The 20336-nt window shown below is 37.1% G+C and overlaps 1 protein-coding gene across 2 annotated transcripts in view; it reads left to right on the top strand.

Moving 5' to 3' along the window:
- CDH18 (cadherin 18) overlaps positions 1-20336 on the top strand; it is a 360438-nt gene that overhangs the window by 31629 nt on the left and 308473 nt on the right. The gene's annotated exons all lie outside the window — the stretch shown is intronic.

Genomic DNA, 20336 nt, shown 5'->3' with positions numbered 1-20336 from the left:
CTTTAAAGGGAGAGCTCATCATTGCTCCCGTATCTGCAGGTCATTTCAAAGTCAGCCGGTAAAAAGCAAAACAGAACATTGAGTTGTCAAAATCTTCTCTCAAAGGGTAAGAGAAAGTGCAAAGAGTTGTTCACGTAGCATTTTAAGGACTAGGTATTTTACACAGGACTGGGTATTTTAAGTGGAGAACATATTCCTAAGATACATGCAAGCACTCTGTCATTCCATACAAGAAAGTTGAACTCATCAGTGGATTTGGGTATCAAAACAGGACCCTTAACTAATCTTTCCAAAAGACAGTCTAACGATCCATTCGATCCTAAGTTTATATTTTACATAACTTGAGTCTTGATCATCAGTCTCAAAAATCTTAGAGAATTAATGTGTAACCTGATTAGGAGCCCACTTCAGCAAAGTCAATGCGGTGGGGGAGATGGGCCATGGAATTGGATATGCTAAGAGTTAAGTGTGAATAGAAATTAATTATGGATGTTAAGTAGTATTAATTTCCTACTCAGTGAAAATTCTAAACAAAACCAATAAACTCAAGCATATATCTTTCAGATCTTATTTTAAGAGCTACATATTACAAGTAATAATTTAAGTTCCACATTAAAAGAAGCAAAATCATGAAGAATTTGCTTTCCTCTCCGTGTGACAGTTAGGTTTATTGTGCAACTAGGTCTACATAGAAACATGTGGGAGGAGTTTAATCCGGTCTCAGCTTGATTGGAAGGCGACCCAGATACACATTTTGCATTGCCAGCATCCTGTCTCTTTCTGCCTGAACTAGTCCTTTGCCTCAGTTGAACACTGTGCTATTGTGGGCTGAACCAACCCATGAAGCATGTTGCTTTGTCATGTGTGCTTCCCTTGTAGTCTCACGGAGACCAGCTTCTTGAGGATCCTGCTGGATTGCTCTCCTACACTCCTGTGCTGCTGGCTTCTGCCAGGCCACAGCTTCTCCTCTTCCCGTTATTGCTGCTCCTCCCTACATGTCTGGCCTGAGGGCAGACTCCACTCTGCTTCCTTGACCTTGGACCAGCAACCCACATGACTTGAAGGAATTTCAGTATATTAACTGTTCTCAGAAAGTGAGTTGAACTGAGCCCTCTCTACTGCTCTGTGAGCTAATTAGCTGCTGTATTCCTTCTCGCTATATAAACCTATCCTTTTATATATATTTAATCATAAGAGTCCTGTTTTTGTTTCTCTAGAGAACCCTGCCTAATACACAAAGGAAATCAAATAATATAAATAAAATGAGCTATAGAGGAAATAAACCTTTCTCAGGAACGCATTCTCTTTTTGCCTTATGTAGTATCAAATGCACCTTTTGAAAGTTTACATAAGTTTCCCCAAAGTAGACCAATTCCACCTTTGGCTGCACTTGCCTGGTTACCAGTTTTCAATACCCTGAGAGTCACATGGAATATTTGAATTTTAAACTAGCTCAGAGGTTCATTTTTCCACATTGTTTACTCAGTACTCTGATATTTGCAAAAGAGTAGATTGCATAAAGTGTGTATTTTTGCCACTTGGTGCTGGCTAACGTTAAGCAATGAGTTAATAGAAATTGAAAAATAGTATAACTGCCATCCAGTCAATGCCAACTTACAGAACAGGAGCATTCAAGAAGAAAGTGAGCTGCAAAGCATATGACAGACTGGTAAATATTAATAGATATTTTATTTAATAAAATGAATCGGGTGCTGTGGCTTATGTGATGGATACAAACTGGAAAGTTAGTGGTTCTCAGTTAGAAGCTGCTTCATGACAAAAAGATAGGCTATCTGAATTTAAGGAGCTCTGGTAGTGTAGTGGTTACACATTATACTGCAATCCACAAGGTTTGCAGTTCTAAGCCAGGGCTTCTGCATGAGAACAGACAGGCTGTCTACTCCTGTAAACAGTTACAATCTCTGAAACCAAAGGGGCCAGTTCTAACCTGTCCTAAGGGATCCCCAAATCAGCATTGATTCCATTGCAGTGACCTTGATTTGGTGAGGTCTGTTCACATATGCTCAGTCATATAGGGTTACTATGAATCACAATCTTTTCACTGCCATTGGATAATACAGTAAAAAGAAACATAAAGAAATATTATTCATATTCAATCTAACTTGTAGAAGCATTAATTACTTTTTTTTCCGGTCCTTACCAAATTACTTTGATTGCCAAGTTAGTGTTACTTTTTCAATATTTGATAGACAAGTTTAAAAAGCCCGTGTGTGTGTGTGTGTGTGTGTGTGTGTGTGTGTGTGTATTCTTTGGACTTCCTTTGAGTTTTGCTATCTCATTTGCTTTCTCTATTTCCACTAGATTTTTTTCCTTTAGTCTTCTGACAGACTTTTATCTTTTCTTTCTTGTCTTAGTGTCTTTGATCAAAGTTTGGCTCAAACGAAATTGGTCTCCTTTTTACTTTATCTCACATCTAGTAGCTGTACTTTATCCTCAGAGACTTTGTCCCTGGGCAGTGGTTGCCTTGTTCAATCATTTGGCAAACCCACTTTAAATAATAATTACAAAAGGGGCCGATCATTTATTTATGCAATGCAAGATACCGATTGCACATAAATAAATGGGTGTTTATGTCTGTGACAGAAAGGGTAGATAATTATACAAAAACGTTAACACTGATTCAATATAAAGAGATTGCATATGCTGACATACATATATGTTATATTTTGTTTTAATTTTCATCTACCATGAAGTAATTAATGTGTGGAATAGTGCTTATATGAATATGTGTGCATATATTCTTGGATATACGGTGTCATGCATTTCTATTTATAAGATAAATACTCTAAAAAGTAAGACTTCTTGACCAATTAATTGAAATAATAGTCCATAATCTGTGGTTTTATTTTAATCCCCTGCTAACATAGGCATTGGCATTCTGGTCCTTTCAGTGACAGCGGCCGAAGAACTTGGTGTTTCTCTCTCTCAGTGTATAATCTGAGCACATCTTCTCGTACTACAGAAAAATAGACATTGTATTTACACTGAAAAGAAGAGAGTGACAATTTAAAAAATGAAAACGTCGTCTTCACCACATAACAGAGATTTGGGGGAGAAGATTAATGTCTTGGGTATCATATGATCTTTAACCTTTATCAGAGGCTATAACATTCTTTTATACATATTAATATATTGTAGATTACCCTCCACAACTTTACATTTGTAACATATTTATCTCTCAGGGTTTTAAAATGCTATATCTAATATTTATTAGGTTATTCTGATTTACATATTAATTTTTTAAGTAATCTGGTACCACGGACTGCCAAAAGAACAAACAAATATTTCTTAGAAGAAGTAAAGCCAGAATGCTCTTTAACTGCAAGGAGTTGGTCTCTTGTACTTGGGACATTTTGTCAGGAGATCTCAGTCCCTGGAGAAGGACATCATTCTTGATGAAGTCAAGGGGCCACAAAAAGGAGGAAGGCCCTCAACAAGACAGACTGACACAGTCCTGCGCAAATGGTCTCCAACATAAGAGCAATTGTGAGGGTGGGGCAGGACCAGACAGTGTTTCATTCTGTTGTACACACAGGGTCACTATGAGTCAGAACTGACTACTTGGGAGCTAACAGCGTATTTAAACACTATTCATGTTAAAAAATGATATTTTCCTCACTTTATATTTGTTACAAAATGTGCTTTCTCTACCTTGGTTCTAAGTAAGCAAAATATTTGAACATTTTAAAAGTTAAAATTATGCTTCTATTAAAAAATTTGCTTAGTATGCAAATTAATGCTGATTATATTTTCAATGTTCAATAGATATACTTGGCTATGAATTTAGCTCATTATATATACATATGTAGCAAATATACAATAATATGCATATTATGTATGCATATATATTCTTTTAAATATCTAGCACTGGATTTTTAATTCAGATTTAATAAGCATTGTTTTCTTTCATATTTATGTATATTTTCTGCCTAGTTTCCGCCTTTCATGTTACTGTTTCTATTTTTTCTGATGCATGTTTTCAGATAATACAATAAAAAAGATAAAAAAGAAAAAACCTTTAACCCTTCATTTGTGTTGGTCTAATTTACCTTAGTGTCAAAATTATGTGTGTTATCTATCCAAACCGACTACATTCACTCTTCCATGTAATTTTTCATGCCTTTCAAATGAAAAGAAAACATCAATTTTTGTATAAAATTAGATTATTAAGGATACGGTATATAATATAAAGTTTAATATACATTTACATTTAATTATTTCTACATATAACACACTCATTTTAAAAACTGCCCTAGGTTTAAATATATCACATTGCCTTTAGTTAGCTAATGACTTGCCAGTAAAAGTGATTAAAATTCTGCTCGTGAATACGGACGCATGTGGAGTTATTGAGAAGTTGCTGCAGAACATTGCCCTAAGCAGTGTGCTGATATTTTTCAATTATCTCAGTTGCTATTTACCAAACCCTTGTAAGTAATAACAGTCAGAAGTGTACCCACAATTTCTGACCTCTGATCCCAGCAAAGTTAGAATTTACTTTTAAATGCATTACAAAGTTTCTTCAACTGCTAAGAACAATGTTATCTTGAATTCAGAGGTTGTGTCCCTAATCAAAGAAACAATTTTTCACAAGTTTTCCCGTGTTTAATCTGTCCACAGTCTAACTATCCACAGTTGGTTTGTACAGAAATGAAATGTCTCTTCTCTCCAGGCATTAAGCCCAAGTTGAAAAAAAAATATTTGTGAAATAAAGTGTGTCAGATATCCAATAGATTCCTCACCCGCCCCTATAAAGGCAGCACTCAGGGCTTGTACTTCCCAGACCCACTTTTACCTGTGGATCCCTTGTGGTATAGTGGGCAACATGTCACCCTTAGCCCAAGTTGGTATTTCAAACCCGCCAACTTCTTCCTAGGAGAAATGTGAGGCTGACAGCTCCCATGAACATTTTGAGTTTGGAAACTATCACAGTTATTGTGTATGTCAATTTGCCACTGGGTGAAAGTGTATGTGGTGGAGTCTTTCCTATCAACCAGTTCACAGCCAGTTCCTATCAACCAGTTCACCCAGAGGGGGTGGCCTGTCTATGAGGGCCGCTGTCTGTCTCCTTCCCTCCTGCTTGCTGGGACTCTGTGTCTGTATCCAGTGACACCCAATGTTGCCCACTGACCCTGGGAGCCAACCTGTGAACTGTCTGTACCTTGCCACGTTTCCTTCAATCTCAGTTCCAGGACAGTCTATACTCACAGGCCTGTGAGCCCCCTGTGTCCCATTTTACCTCTCTACGTCCTCAGTCCGCTGCTTGTGAGTCTGGAGAAGGCTCTGGCTAGCATTAGCCCCTTCTTGATATAAAAGAATTTCTTCCTCCCATCTCAGTGTCGCTAGTTTTGTCTCTCTTGACCACCCAGCCTGACATAGAAACCCTCTGTAGGATCGCTGTGATTTGCCATGAACTCCATGGCAACGGGTTTAATTGTGAATTTTTATTAACAGGTTGACTCATTTTAGCTTCCACAGAGCAGCTGGCGATTTCAAACCATTAACTCTTTCATAAGATGTCTGGTGCCTAACCGCTTTGCCATCATGACTCTTTTAGTTGTTGTTGTTATTGTTCAAATCGAAAACAAATCCAATACCCTAGAGGCACTCCCAGCTCCTTGTGGTTGTTGTTGTTAGGTGCCTTCCAGTCTGCTCTGACTCATGCCAATCCTCTACACTTAAGAATGAAACACCGATGAAAACGAGAAGGAGAAGAATGAAACACGGCCTTGTCCTGCACCATCTTCACAGTTACTGTAGTTTCCGTTGGTTGTTACCATCACTGTGTCACTCCATCGCAGGGAGTGTATTGCTAGTTTTTTTTCTTTTTGTGATCATTTTATCCTGACCTCTTATAGATGATATAACAATCTATAATTCAATTACATCAGTCAGAATTGTACAAGTTCTGCCACCATCTGTTTCAAGATATTTTCTTTCATCTCGACCTCTTTGATATCCGCTCCCTGTACCCTCTCCTTGAATAAGCACAAAGTACTCCCCCACCCCACCCAGCCCCCATTGACTAGTCTTTTCTGATAACATATCCAAAGTGTTTCCAAGACAGAGCAGTTTAGTTTGTTCTTCTGGCAGACCATGAACTTTGAATATTCTTCAATTCCTTGCCGACACCAACATTCAAGTCAGTCATTTATCTCCAGGCTTCCTTATTCATTGTCGACCTCACAAACGCTTAGGAGGAAATTGAACACATCATGGCGTGGCGTGGCCAGTGACGGCTTGTATCTTCAGAGTGACATTCTTTCCCTTTTACCATTTTAAGGAGGTCCGGTGCAGTGGTTGTGCCCAGTGATTTGTTTTCCTGGCAGCTATTTCCATGATTGAGTTCACTGAAATTCTTTTTCTGCTGAAGCTAACCCTTGTGCCACAAAAGAACCGCAGTCAGTAAACTCACTGTAAAGACATGATGTGCCGAGGGGTTTTCAGCAGGCTGAACTACTCTCTCTTTCTAATACATAAATTAATCATATATTTAATTGTCCTTTATTTTGTGAAATATTACCCATGAGAAGAAAAAATATCTGTATGTAGTTGTTCAGTCCATGGCAATGACAGTATCCCAGGAAAACATTCATGTGTTTACTTTTCTCCTTTTTCTTCTCTTTTGCCACCCACCCTTTCACATTTTCTAAAATCAAATTCTTGAAATATTTTCTCCTTTAATAAGATGATATCCATTTACCCAATTGTGTATGCGTTTTCTTTTCCTAGTAACCCATACTGAAGGCTGAAGTCTTCGGACCTCATCAGTGTGATAGTTAGGTTATGTGTCACCCTTGACCTCAGTAAGGCTCTCAGTAATTTGGCAGTTATTCCTCCTGATGGGATCAAACATAAGACAGTCAAATTTCTGTTGGCATCTAATAGAACAATCAGTTGTGGTGCAGTTGAGTCCATTTGATTAGTTCTGAGCCTTGGTGCAACTTGAAGAAAGACTGCTGTGGGCTGCGGCATGTTCCTTTATAAGTGAACTGTGAGAAAGCTTCACTTCTTCTGAATCTGGGTCCGTCATCTGATTGATAGGAGCTTCCACCGTACCAGTTGCCAATCCCGTAAGCTACCAGTGCACTGCTAACCTTGATTTCATTCAACATTGCATCTACCCCCTTATGATCTTGCTGCATACTGGTTTGTTACGACGACGACCACCACCACCACCACTCATACACACACACAGCTACACAAATACAAATGAGTCACTTATTTTGGTTCTCTGAAGAATCCAAGCAAATACAATCAGTAAGTGCTTCAAGTCCTCTTCCCTTTCAGCAAGAAGGTTGTGTCATCTCTGTACCATAGGTAAAGTCTTCCGGTTCATTTCTTGTATTATTTATTCAGAATGTCATTTGAATAATTATGATAATAGGATACAGCACACTCGTTTCTGTTGGTGAAAGCCTACAATATCTCCTCGTTGCTTTGAATGACTAAAGTACAGGCTTGGCATGGGCATATGAAGGGTTCTGGAATCCCCATGTTATCTGCAGTGTGTTATGACCCACAGAGTAAGAATGTCTGTGTATCCTCTAGCCATGTCAGAAAGTACATTTCTCTCCATATACTCTCCTGTATCTGGCTTAAATTTGCGGAAGCTTACTGTCCATGTACCACTGAAACATTGATGAAATGTCTTTCAAATCGGACTTGCATGCTGCAGTAATGAGAGTGTCTATATTTTCTCCATGTTGTTAGGGTCACTCCCTTTTGGAATGACATAAATGTGGAAAGCGTTTGGCATGTTGGTCAGGTGTACTTTGCAAATTTCTTTTTTATTTTTTTTATTATTTTTTTTTTTGCAAATTTCTTGACATAGAGTGGTGAGTGCTTTCAGGGATGCCACGTTGGTGGAAGCACTTCACTTCCCATCTGATCATGTCTTGCAATGGTTTTGTTTGTTTGTTTTGTTTTTTCACTAATACCTGCTGTGTAGATTGGGCTTCCTCCTTCAAAACTTTTTTTTTAATCTTACATTGCTACTTGAAATATTTGAATGTCAACCAATTCATTTTAGTACCATGATTCTGTGTATACGTACTTCCATCCTCCTTACTCTTTTTCCCTCAAATTTTTATTGTGAATTCAATGAAGGTTCTCAAAGTATAGCCATGTTTTCCATTCAACAAGTCATACACATTTTGCTTCATCTCACTAACTGAAATTCCCTCAATATTTTATTGTTTATCCCATTTCCTTGCGCTTTGGTCTTTCTTTCTTCTTTTCTACCTTTCCTGAACTTCTCTTTGGTTCAATGCTGTCTTGTTGATCTTCAATGGCTGATTATTCTAGGATGGGTGTATTTTTCCAGCATTATTTCCCCCCTAATACCACTGTCTATTGTTTAGGTGAAAGTTGAATCAAGCAGGTAATTTTAGTTTTATACCTGAAGGGTGACTGAAGGTCATCTCTTCAGGGTTCTACAAGTCTCTTTATGACATCTTGATTTATCCTTTCTTCAATTCATTTTAGTTTCTCCATGTTAAAGGGAAAATATTAGAGTCCAACTTTAACACCAATTTTGTTATTTAATTCTTGTTTTTAATGGTCCTTTGCTTCTTCATGGTTGAGGATCTTGATAGCATTACATATTCATATGCTCCTGTCCATTGGTATTCAATACCCCAAATCTATTCTTGAGATAGTCTCTAGATTCCAGTGAACCGCAGAGAGGGTCGTATTTTGGGTTTCATGGGACTGCTTCCATTTTCTTTAGCCTCAACCCAAATTTGTATGTGAGCAATTAACAGTCTGTTCCAGTTAGCCCGTGACCGTTCTTAGGGGGATAGTATTCCAGATCGATATCATCTCTTCCCAGAAACATTCAGTTTCATTCCTCAGTTCCATCTGGTAAAGTCCATGTGTAGAGTTGCCATTTACATGGTTGAATGTAAGTGTTTGCAGTGAATAATCATTGGTCTTACAGAATTCTAGCATATGATCACTAGCATTATTTTCATTTTAAGGGCATATTTTCTTACCAATGACATTGTTTTCTCCATAATTTCACATTACAATCAACAGAATTTATCTTTGAATCTTTACTGTCTTTATAATCAATTTCAGATGAAAAAGTTAGTGAAATTCATTTCTTCAATATTGGCTTTATTAGTTATTGCTTTCATTTGAATGAATGATCTTCCTCCAAGGATTATGAGTATTAAATTGTGACAGTCACCCTGTACTTCAACATTGATCTGGAACATTTTTCAACAATGGATGCAGTGGCATTCCTCTTTGATTTGTCATTTCCATTCTTGTAAAGCATACTATTGCCCTATTCATAAAGGTCAATGCCAGTCACTTTCAGATCATCAGTGTCTGATCTTTTGATATTTATTCATTCTACTTCTTAAATAACGTAAATTTTCTTGAGTTATATTTTTTATTCCAAATTCTGATTATTAATGGGTGTTTGCAGGCATTTTAAGGTAAATTTTCTAAAGAAGCAAAACTATGGACAAGTATAGGAAATAATTTTATATCAAAAACCAAATTTACATCAAGGAAGTTGACCAGCCAAGGCTAACCCAATCCAAGGTTCAGACACTAACTGGAGGTGTCCCTAGACTCATCCAGCTGCCAACTGATGATGTAGGAAGGCAGGAAGCTGGGGGATCACAGTCCAATAAGTGTGGTATGGTATCAAACAAGGTTACCATTAACATGGCAGGGGGTCTACAACTCCCAGATTAGGCAGGCCACGTGGGCTGCTGGACCCAGAAACTATAGGCAGGGTTTAAGCAAGCAGGAAGGAGGAGAGAGGCAAGAGAGACTAATTCTCCACAGCATACCTTTTCTTATAATAAAGCCACACCACCTACAGAGCATTTATGGTGGTATCCTTGAGAGATTGAACACCACCAAAATAGCTGATATATATATATATATATAATATTTCATATTGTGCCACATCAGCTTTGTTCTAATCATGTGTTCTAATCATGTCGTTAAATTTAGGTCTGCTTTGAAGAGGCAGCTCTTTGTCAGTCTTATATTGAGTGCCTTCAAACCTGAGGGACTCATATTCCAGCACACACCAGACAAGGGACCACTGTTAATAATAGGGTTTTCAGTGGCTACCTCTTCCCTTTTCTGTTTTTCTAAAACTGATAATTCCACTGAAATAGATCCACCATGGGCGACACTGTTGATGTGTGAAATGTCAATGACATTATTTCCGGCATCATGAAAACACACACGCCATCATCACACACTATACTGTCATAAGAGTGGTGAGATTGCTGTGCTTAGTGGTCTGTCTGTTCGAGGATGCTGAATAGTTAGAGATTCAGTAATGAATTGTTATAAGACTGACCTGGTATCCTTTAATCAATAAACCTAGCTCTCACTAACAAACCAGAAATAACATTTTCACATCCATAGATTTACTTTAAACATATACAGGAATACAGCTAACGTAAATTACAATGTAGAGGTGGGCACTGTATAGAGCACTGAGTTCTTACTATGAAACCTGTAAGGATGATTATTTTAGGAGTGAGAACACAATGGAGGCTTTTAATTTTGGAAAGAATTGTAGATTTTTCTCATTATTTTTAGTGCTCACTGCTGTTTGTTTGACTTGGTTTATATCCATAACTTATTGTTTTGGGGAGAGGTAGATTGGTAGAGAAAGCTGTGAAAGTTATTTTCTAAGAAATGCTTCTTTTTTTTAGTTGAGATTTTCTTGTTTTTGTTATTTTGTCTCAAGAACACTCTGTCAGCATTCTGTGGATGCTATATATTTTCCTCTTCTGAATTCATTCTATTTCCCAGTATTTTAGAGATAGTGGTGGTGTCCTATTTGCTCATAAATATGCCAAGTGCCCTATCAAATGTTTCATTGTATTTAATACTGTTTTGTAGAAATACAACACCAGATGTAGAATGTTCAGCATTGCTGAAAAAAATATCATAGTGTATATTTGATGGATATGTTAGTTATGCCATGTTATTCTACAGTGTTTTATAGTTACTTGTTATTCATTTCTATGTCACAAATAATACATGTATGTATTATAGGAACATTGGAAAATGCATAAAACATAAAGAGTACCCTTTAAATATCCTTTTATATCATCATTCAAAAATGATTCTATACTTTAATAGAATATTTTTCAGTAGTACTTTATAGCTGTTTCTGTGTTTATACACATATTTATATTTTAAAATATGATTTTTACTTGAAATATTTCTAGATTACTTTTCTTCTTGAAAATTTATGAATCTTTCTTATAATTAATATAATGATAGATCATCTTTATTTACTAGATTAAAAACATCATGTCATGATTTATCGAAATCAAATTCCTTCTTACAAATGGCAAACTTCTGCGTGTCAAAGTAGACCTGTGCTCTATAAGATTCTCAGTGGCTGCCTTTTTTCATCTTATTTTTCAGAGGAAGATAGGTAGCTCTTTATTTTGAGGCTTCTTTGGATGGATTTGAATCGTCAATCTTTGCCTAAAGGTTAAGAGTATGCGCCACCCAAGCCCTGTGACCCCAACCCGAATCCCAAGAATGTAACACTTCCATTGAGTTTATTCAGACTCATAGCTAAGCTATAGCACAGAACAGAAATAACCAATATGATTTCAGAAACATTAAGTCTTAAAGAGCAGACGCCTGATCCTTATCCACAGAAACACTGATGAGTCTGAACGCTGTCTGTGCTGTTTGCAGGCCAGGGTCTAACCTACTGCACCCCGAGGACGCTCCCCCAGGACTCCTGACCGATTCCTTACTTGTTGGCATGTTGCTTCTTCTTGGGGACTCATTATTACATAGACTACTGTACTGGGTGGTACGTTCAATTTTCTTTTAACTTAATTGTAGTTCTTTTCTTTATTAGAATTTTTTGATACTTCCTAGGAAGGGACTTCATAAAGTTCGCAGAAAAAAAAACATTATCATTTAATTGCATTTCCCCACAAACTTTCTATTGCCTCCAGAATGTGATGGGTCATTTATAAGATTGGCTACAGGAGTCATGTGTCTTACATGTGAGCAATTTAATTGTTTTCTCACTCTGAACAGCATACTTAGCTCTCTTTTCATGATGTCCATAAGGAGCTATGGACTGGTTTACAAATCACACTGCTATCTGCAAGGTCAGCAGTTCAAAGCCACTATTTCCTTCAAGGGAGACAGATGAGGTTTTCTGCACACACCTGTGAAGATTTATAGCATTGGAAACATAGAGGGACAGTTCTACTCTGTCCTAGGAGTTGGCATCAACTCAATGATAGCGATGTTGTTTGTTTGTTGGAGTTCATAACAGACATAGTTTTAACTTTTTTTTTTTTGATTGATGAGAGGGTTAAATCAGTTAGTCACAAGTAAAATACTCCAATGTCATTATTTGGTAGATAGAGAGTGCACATTTATTGCTACCTTATATATTTCTAGTTTTATTAAAATTGTTGAAATAAAATATATATTGATAAAATTATATAGGGTAATGGAAGGACAGTGAATATGGGCATTTGATACCCTGGAAAGAACTGACCCAGTGATCTTCCTATAACCCTCTCCAAGAGGGACAGACAACTGAAAAGCGGGTAAAGGGAGACATTGCAAGACATGAAAAAATAATAATAATTTATAAGGTATCAAGAGTTCATGAGGGAGGGAGGGTGAGGGACGCAGGGGGAAAATGAGGAGCTTATACTAAGGGCTCAAGTAGAAAGAAAATGTTTTGAAAATGATGATGGAAACAAGTGTACAAATGTGGTAGACACAATGGATGGATGGATGGATTGTGATAAGAGTTGTACAAACCCCAATAAAATGATATATTAACAAACTAATAAAAAAGAAAACCAATCTAGAAGATTTATCAACCTGAGAGGCGATGCTTGTGTGATAAGACTGGTTTTCATATGTGCAGGGTGTGAGAATGTGGAAGTACATACGTTCGGCTTTGAAAACTGGGTTTCAGTTCTACTCTTGTACGCTGCACACGTGAGGGCCCATGAGCTGTACCGTGCTGGAGGGAGCAGCAGCATTGCAATAAAAGACAAGGAGTGCGCTTGATGTGTGGTCCCAGTGTTTCATTGTTCAGTAATCCTTTAATGATTTCAGGCCTGTAAATGCTACCTCATGACAGGGCATGTTTTCATGGGTTTTTATATGTATTGCCAAACTATCTTTTGGAAGGCTAACATCTGTGCATATAGATCCCATAAGAAATCATTCTTTGGTGTGTGTGTGTGTGTGTGTGTGTGTGTGTGTGTGTGTGTTCTGTCTAATGAATTCTCTACTTTTCTATAGACTTGCTTGTCTATTTAATTTGAGTTTAGAGTTAAAATAAATTTTTAAAAACCTATTCTTTGTGGTCAACTCAATTGTACTTTTAATTTCAGGTCCTCCTCTCCCACACCCCCATACCTCCCCCAGCCTTCCCCCCCACCCACACACACACACTTTATTTGTTGTTGCTATGAGAAAGAAAGAAGAGCACAGGTGCCTTTGTGTTTACACACTGAGCTGCTAGCCAAGGTCAGCAGTTCACAGACAGCAGCGGCTCTTTGGGAGAAGGACGAGGGCTTCTCCTTCCACTAAGAGTTGCAGTCTCAGACGCCCACATGGACAGTTCCCCTGGCCTGTGGGGTCGCTGCTGTGTGACGAGGCCCCTGGCAGTGAGCTGGTGTTGAGTTGTACGAATCAATATCAATCTTTTACTTTTTCTTTGCTGCAGAGCCTAGCCTACAAATGACGCTTCACATCCAATTTACACTTTAAGCCAAATTATGCTTTCAACTCTAAACCACCATTTATGTTATACGTAACATTTAAAGATAATGGTGCTCTTTGGGGAGTGTTTTGTGCGTCATTTTAAATGCCCATTATATTTTACACTTCCATTTCTGTAGACTTCTAACCATAGATTGGAGATAGGGGACATGATAAACGTTTATCTAAGAGAAATGCTGCTCTATGTACTCTGGGTTGAGATTCCTTCAATCACTTTGTCTGTGACCCTTTTCCTTATTGCAATAGCATTCGTTTGTACATGTGCCACCATGTGGTGGTCAGGGGGCCTGTGGATGAAGATGTGGCCCAGCATGACTGCTCTATACTAAGCACAACACTGGAGGCCGCTTGTGTACATATCCCCTGTGGTCATATGTCTTTTCTCCCTTGACTGGAGTTTAATTGCTAAGCCATATGGTATGTGTATGTTTAATTCCATAACAAACTGCCAAATTCTTTTTTGGAAGGATTTTACATTCACTCTAATAGTCACCAATCCTGCCCATTTCACATTCTCACTTGTTGTGCTTAGTTTTCACCATTCTAGCTGGCATGACGGGATGTCCCTTTGTGATTTTAACTTCTCTTACGAATTCTGAATACTGATCAGGTTTGCATTTACTCTTTATGTATCTTCTTATTGAGGTATCTCTACACATATTTGGAGGGGTGTTTCTATGTTTACTTATTGAATGATACATATTCTTTACATATTCTTGATGTCAGACTTTAGTAAAATATGTGTCTAAAGAGAAAGTAAGATATTGTTACCTTTTTCATTTTTGGATACCAAATTTTTAAGAGAATAAAATGTATGTTTTGATTAAATCCGATATATATATATATATATATACACATACATAGCTACAGATGTAGACAGAAATTTAAATATACATTCTCCCCCTAAAAATAAATACTTCCATCAAATCTATTCTGACTCATCGGGACCCTATATAGAGTTTCCATGGCTATGAATTTGAATAGGAGCAGTTCAACTCCGCTTTCGACTTTGGAACAATATTGGGTTTGAGCTGCTAACCTTCAGTTGATCAGTCCAACATTTAACTGATAGTGCTACCAGGAATGTGGTGTGTGTGTGTGTGTGTGTGTGTGTGTGTGTGTGTGTGTGTGTATGTGTGTGTGTGTGAGAGAGAGAGAGAGAGAGAGAGAGAGAGAGAGAGAGAGAGAGAGAGAGAGAGAGAAAGAGAGAGAGAGAAGAGAGAAAGAGAAGAGAGAGAGAGGTGGGGGAGAGATATTGATTCACAAAGCTTGTAAAAACTTTTAAATGCAAGATATGGGTTTATTTTTTAGTTTTGCAAACTCCAATTGTATGCTTAGTGATTTTTTCTTTTTTCCTATGTATTTGATGATATAAAAGCCAAAGAAACACAACTTACTGATTTTGATACATAATCACCCTGTCTAGCAGTGGTCTTCAAGATGTGGGTCGCCTCCTCTTTGGTGAGTGAACGACCCTTTCACAGGGGTTGCCCGATTCATAACAGTAACAAAATGACAGTGATGAAGTAGCAATGAAAATAATTTTACAGTTGATGGGGTGTCACCACAACTTGAGAAGCTGTATTAAAGGGCCATGGCATTAGGAAGGTTGAGAACGACTGCTTTGTAGTGTTTTAGCACCTTTGAAGAATGAGTGAGTGCATTGTAGGGAGGGAAGAGCAACAATATAGCCCCAGCACATTTTTCCTGGCCTTTTGCTCACCAATGCAGTTTTCCAATATTTTTAAAACTTTTTCTAAGTTGCCTCGACTCTTCTGTGTGCTTAGAAACAATCTGTTCAGCTTCTACCATGGATGTGTCACATACAGTCGTCATAACCTTCTGAGCTGACCTATCTGACTCAAATTGAACTGGCCCAAGTTGATCCCCTTGAAAACCACTGATTTGATTGAACTTTGCTCTTGGCATCACATTGTTAAATCTAAGACTTTCCCTGGTTATGAGTATTTTCATGAAATCCTTTGTATTGCTTTGAATTTGCTTAACAGACACATCAAATTTCTGAGTTAGCTTCATTCCGATGAGACCCCTACGTCAGCTACTATTTCACCAATGGCCATTCTGTGGTCTTCTTGTGCTAGTTCTTGTCCGCTCACCACCGTTACTTATTCGCAGGGTTTATCTTTGAGGTCTTCGCAACTTTTGTTAAAATGCTTTATCCATCTAAAACATGCAATTTTACGTGGGGGCATTTTTCCCATCAATCCATTGCAGTTCAATGATTTTAGATGTCACTTTGGTTTTGTTAAGATTTGAAATTAGCCCTGACTCAAATTCATCTTCTTTTTCATGGAATAAGCATTTGCTTATTTTGGAAAACACCTTGAGGGGGCTGAGATAAGTGTATTACTGAGCCAACTAGCCAATAGGCAGCCACTAATCTCAGAAGTGTTGTTAAATACATTTTGTTTGAAATAAGCCAGTCAGGTATGAACCTGAACTTTTGAAGTAATATCTTTTTTTTAATTTAACCATATCTATGTAGGCATTTATGGACTGTTTGCTATGTCATCCATAGATATGCCTATTCTTACATGAATATACAACTTTTCATTGAAGAACTTGGATTAAACTGAAGTTTTGAAATGAAGACACCAGGATATCAAAATCCTCTCACTTTGATTTTTGACCACTTTCCCCACAATGTTTGCACCAATCTGTCTTTGCATTGTAATATTAGCAATAAAATTTAATTCCCTGTTATATATTCAATTTATAGGTCAACTTGACGAGAATGGATACTTTACCAATATTGAATTCTCAGATCTATTAACTTTATATCTTACTTTCCTCCATGAAATACTATATTCGGTCTTTTTCCATTCAATTTCTCTCAATGATATTTTAGTTTTTAATCAATTTTTATTCAATTTACTTCTACAAATAATACCTTCTTGCTAATATTAACAAGTATTGCTAGCTGCTATCAAATTGGTGTCAACTCAAGCAACCCTGAGCACAACAGAGAAACTAACCTTTCAATGCCATTCTCCCAATTGTCCTATGTTTGAGCTCATTGCTCTAGTTACCGCAGCAATTTCTCACTGGGTTGCCTCCTCTTTCACACTGACTCTGCGACCAGGCCTGAGGTCCTGTTCCAGGCATGGCTCTCTTCTGATAACATGCCCCAGGATGGGAGTGGAAGCCTCACATCTTCATTTTTGAAGATCCTTTCTTGCTTCAAGATAGATTTGTAGTATTGTTTACTGTAATATTCTAATTATATTCTTAAATACAGAAATACAAATATTTAAAACACCCTGATCATGAATTGTGCTGCATTAATTGACACTTAATCCTTAAAATTGTGTGTATAAATTGCCAGTCCAATTTTAAACAGAAAAGATTGGGTTGAACATCCTAAGCCTCTTTTCTGTATTGTGGATAAAGCACTGTGTCTTTCCCTATTTCATATATTATTAGCTGTCTCTTTTTAGTAGGTGCTCATTATCAAGTTGAAAATTTTATTTAATTTCATTTTTGAGAGTTTTTGAAAGTTTAAGTTGGTGTTGGTTTTTTTAAAACATTGTTTTCTTTATTATTTGTATTCCTTATTGACTTAATAGGATGGTTTATATTGAATTTTTTTAGAGAAGGAACCTTTCATTCTGGGATAAACTCTACTTGGACATGATGTGTGTACTTTTGTTACTTCAAATTAGTATTGTCTTTATTTTTGAGAATATGTTACTTATATTCATAAGGATAGTTTCCTGCAATGTTATCTTGCTTATTATTTTTATCATTTTATAATTATTCATGTAACAATTATTCTTTGAGTTTTATACACCAAAACAAATCCATTGCCACTGCCATGATATGAACTCTAGCACTGGCTCCATAGGACATAATAGAACTAGCTCATAGCGTTTCCTAAGACCGCACACCTTCACAGAAACAGACTGCCACCCCTTTCTTCCATGGGTTCAACTGCCTACTTTTACATTACAGCCAAGTGCTTAATCCACTCCAACCCAAGTCCACTGTCAATCCAGTTTATTCCATCTCATAAAAAGCCTACAGGACAGAAAACTGCTTTGTAAGCTTTCCAAGACTTAGAATTTGTATGGGAATGAGCACCCTTATCTTTCTTCCACTGAGAACTTTATGGGTTCCAATTGCTGACAACATGGTTCACTCACCCAGGACTACATTAAGCTAAGGTTTCTGAGTGGCAGTGCCATGAGAGGAGTATAATTCTACCTTGAATGTACAATAGAATTTTCTAGTATAAACATCTGCTTTTGGTTTACACACTGTGGTAATGTTTTGGAATGCAAATGGATTTCTTATTAGATTTAAGGCCATACTTCTTGAGCCGGATAAATTGTGTTTTCATATTTAATTTTATCTACTCAACATAGACTTTATTAAAAATATTGAAACACAAATTCAAGTAAGAAGAATATTTATAACCTTTTCAATTTCGGTTTTACTACTTTTATTATTTTAAACAATTTAGATTTTTTAAAAATATTTTTTGAAAATATTAGAAGATAGTTCTTATTTTTGTGTGAGTCTATATTTAAATGCTTAAGTAATTACTAGGAAGCAGTAGTGGGAAAGCTCCAGTATTTATTTAATAGTTTGGCTGCAACTTTTATTTTATTTTTTATTTTTTGGCTGAAACTTTTAAAATGGCAGGTGATCAAGGTTAAATTATTTGGGACCAGCCTTGCCTAATTCATTAAAGTGTCTGGACAAATTCCACTACTTCTGCACAACTTGTGTTCAATAAAATGAGTTTTATATGCTTATGTGTTTTCACTTCCATGCTATATGAGTTATGATATTTCTATAATAAAGGTGGCAATAACACTATCATCACATACTTTAATCCTTCCTATTTGTTTATTCATTGCTTGAATCGTGGTATATTATGCATCATTTGAAATGTCCTTTTATTAGAGTCAAGGCCTCATAAAAAGCAGCTGACCTTTAAGGATATTTATTTCAGGGAGTATATGAGCCTATAAGAGACAGAGAAATTATTAACATAATTAAATACAAGTTATTAGGTCCTCTACTTCCAAGTCTAATATTCTTTACTAAATGAGCTTTAATTTTAGTGTGGAATTCAAATGGCGAACACCTTTTGCCTATGCAGAGTCATTCAAGGGTGCTGGTCATAGTGTCATATTATAGCACCCAGCAAGGTTCACACCCTCCACCTAGAACACTGTGGCCATGAGAATATCAGCTACCTTCGCATGTATCACAAGATGTCATGAGACTTTCCATGGGTCAAGATGAAAAACAGTGCCTTAGATCAGAATAAGGTAACAGGTGTACAGACAAAAGAATAATCACGTTTCTTATTTTTGATATTCCAAGTTATACTTCTTGACAGCCATGATTTTAATAATTACCATTGGGAAACTCAGGAGTTGATGTTAATCCTCCATGGGCTCTCAGTTGCAGACATGCTGGCTACTTCTAGATCTTTCTTAAGGAGCATTCCTATTCCCTGCTTTGGACTTCTAAGTGCTGTATTATCCTCAATTCCCCTTTTACCTCCATTTTCCTCGTAGTTAGTCATTTTATTCACAATATATATACACAAAGCCTGCTACGATAGGCTTTTTATCAACTACGGACCTGAATTCCCAGTGGTTTAGTAGCTAAGACCTAGCAATCTCCCATGATGTGATCTAACACAATGCACTCAACTGTATAATGGGAGCAGCTATGAGGAGACAATCTCTTATAAGATTAAAGATGGATCATATACCGCTTTTTCTCAGATCAAAGACCTGATGCAGTCAACTAAAAGTAAGTTTTGTTGGGGCTCTGGCCTGCTTCCAGTGTAAGTGGACACTGCAGAAAGCTTGGCTGCTGCTTGCTGAGTTGACACCCTTCATCTGGCTCATCAGTCCTCTGGTATTTGGATTTAAGTCAATGGTGTGCCATATTGCCTGCTGATCCAGGTGCATTTCAGAGGCCTTCCCCCTGGCGTGCCAATCATGTATTAATTCAACTCTCCAGCCATAAAGTTGACCTCCTGATCTTTGATTTATGCACCTCACCATCCACCAACCTGATCTTGAGTTTATCAATCCACAGTTCCAAGACTCAAGCCTCCAGTCCAACATCTGACTCATGGACTTGGAACTAGCATGAACTTGGAACTTATCCCTTTTACAAATGTAGGAGCCATTTTCTTGATAATTCTTTCTCTCTCTCTCATAATAAACTTGCAATGAGATGTTGTTGCATACATAAGAAGAATCTGACAATGATCTATCTTTATCTATCTATGTATCTATCCATGTATCTATCTATCTATCTATTGTCTATATATGCTTGTGAGAAGATGTATGTGTCTGTGTGTGTGTGTGTGTGTATTCTGGCTTTTCTTCTTTTGAGAAGCCATCCTAAGATAACTACTATATCAAAATAGTTTCAAGGTATTGGCAATAACTGCCATTTAGTAAATGCCTAATGCAGACTAGGCTTACTGTTGTTGGTATTGTTAGTTGTCAAACTAGGAAATGAATTTATAACACAAAAAATTGTCAAGT

The sequence above is a fragment of the Tenrec ecaudatus genome, chromosome 2 (genome assembly GCF_050624435.1).
Source record: "Tenrec ecaudatus isolate mTenEca1 chromosome 2, mTenEca1.hap1, whole genome shotgun sequence".
Lineage (NCBI taxonomy): Eukaryota > Metazoa > Chordata > Mammalia > Afrosoricida > Tenrecidae > Tenrec > Tenrec ecaudatus.
This window is presented reverse-complemented; position numbering and strand designations above follow the sequence as displayed.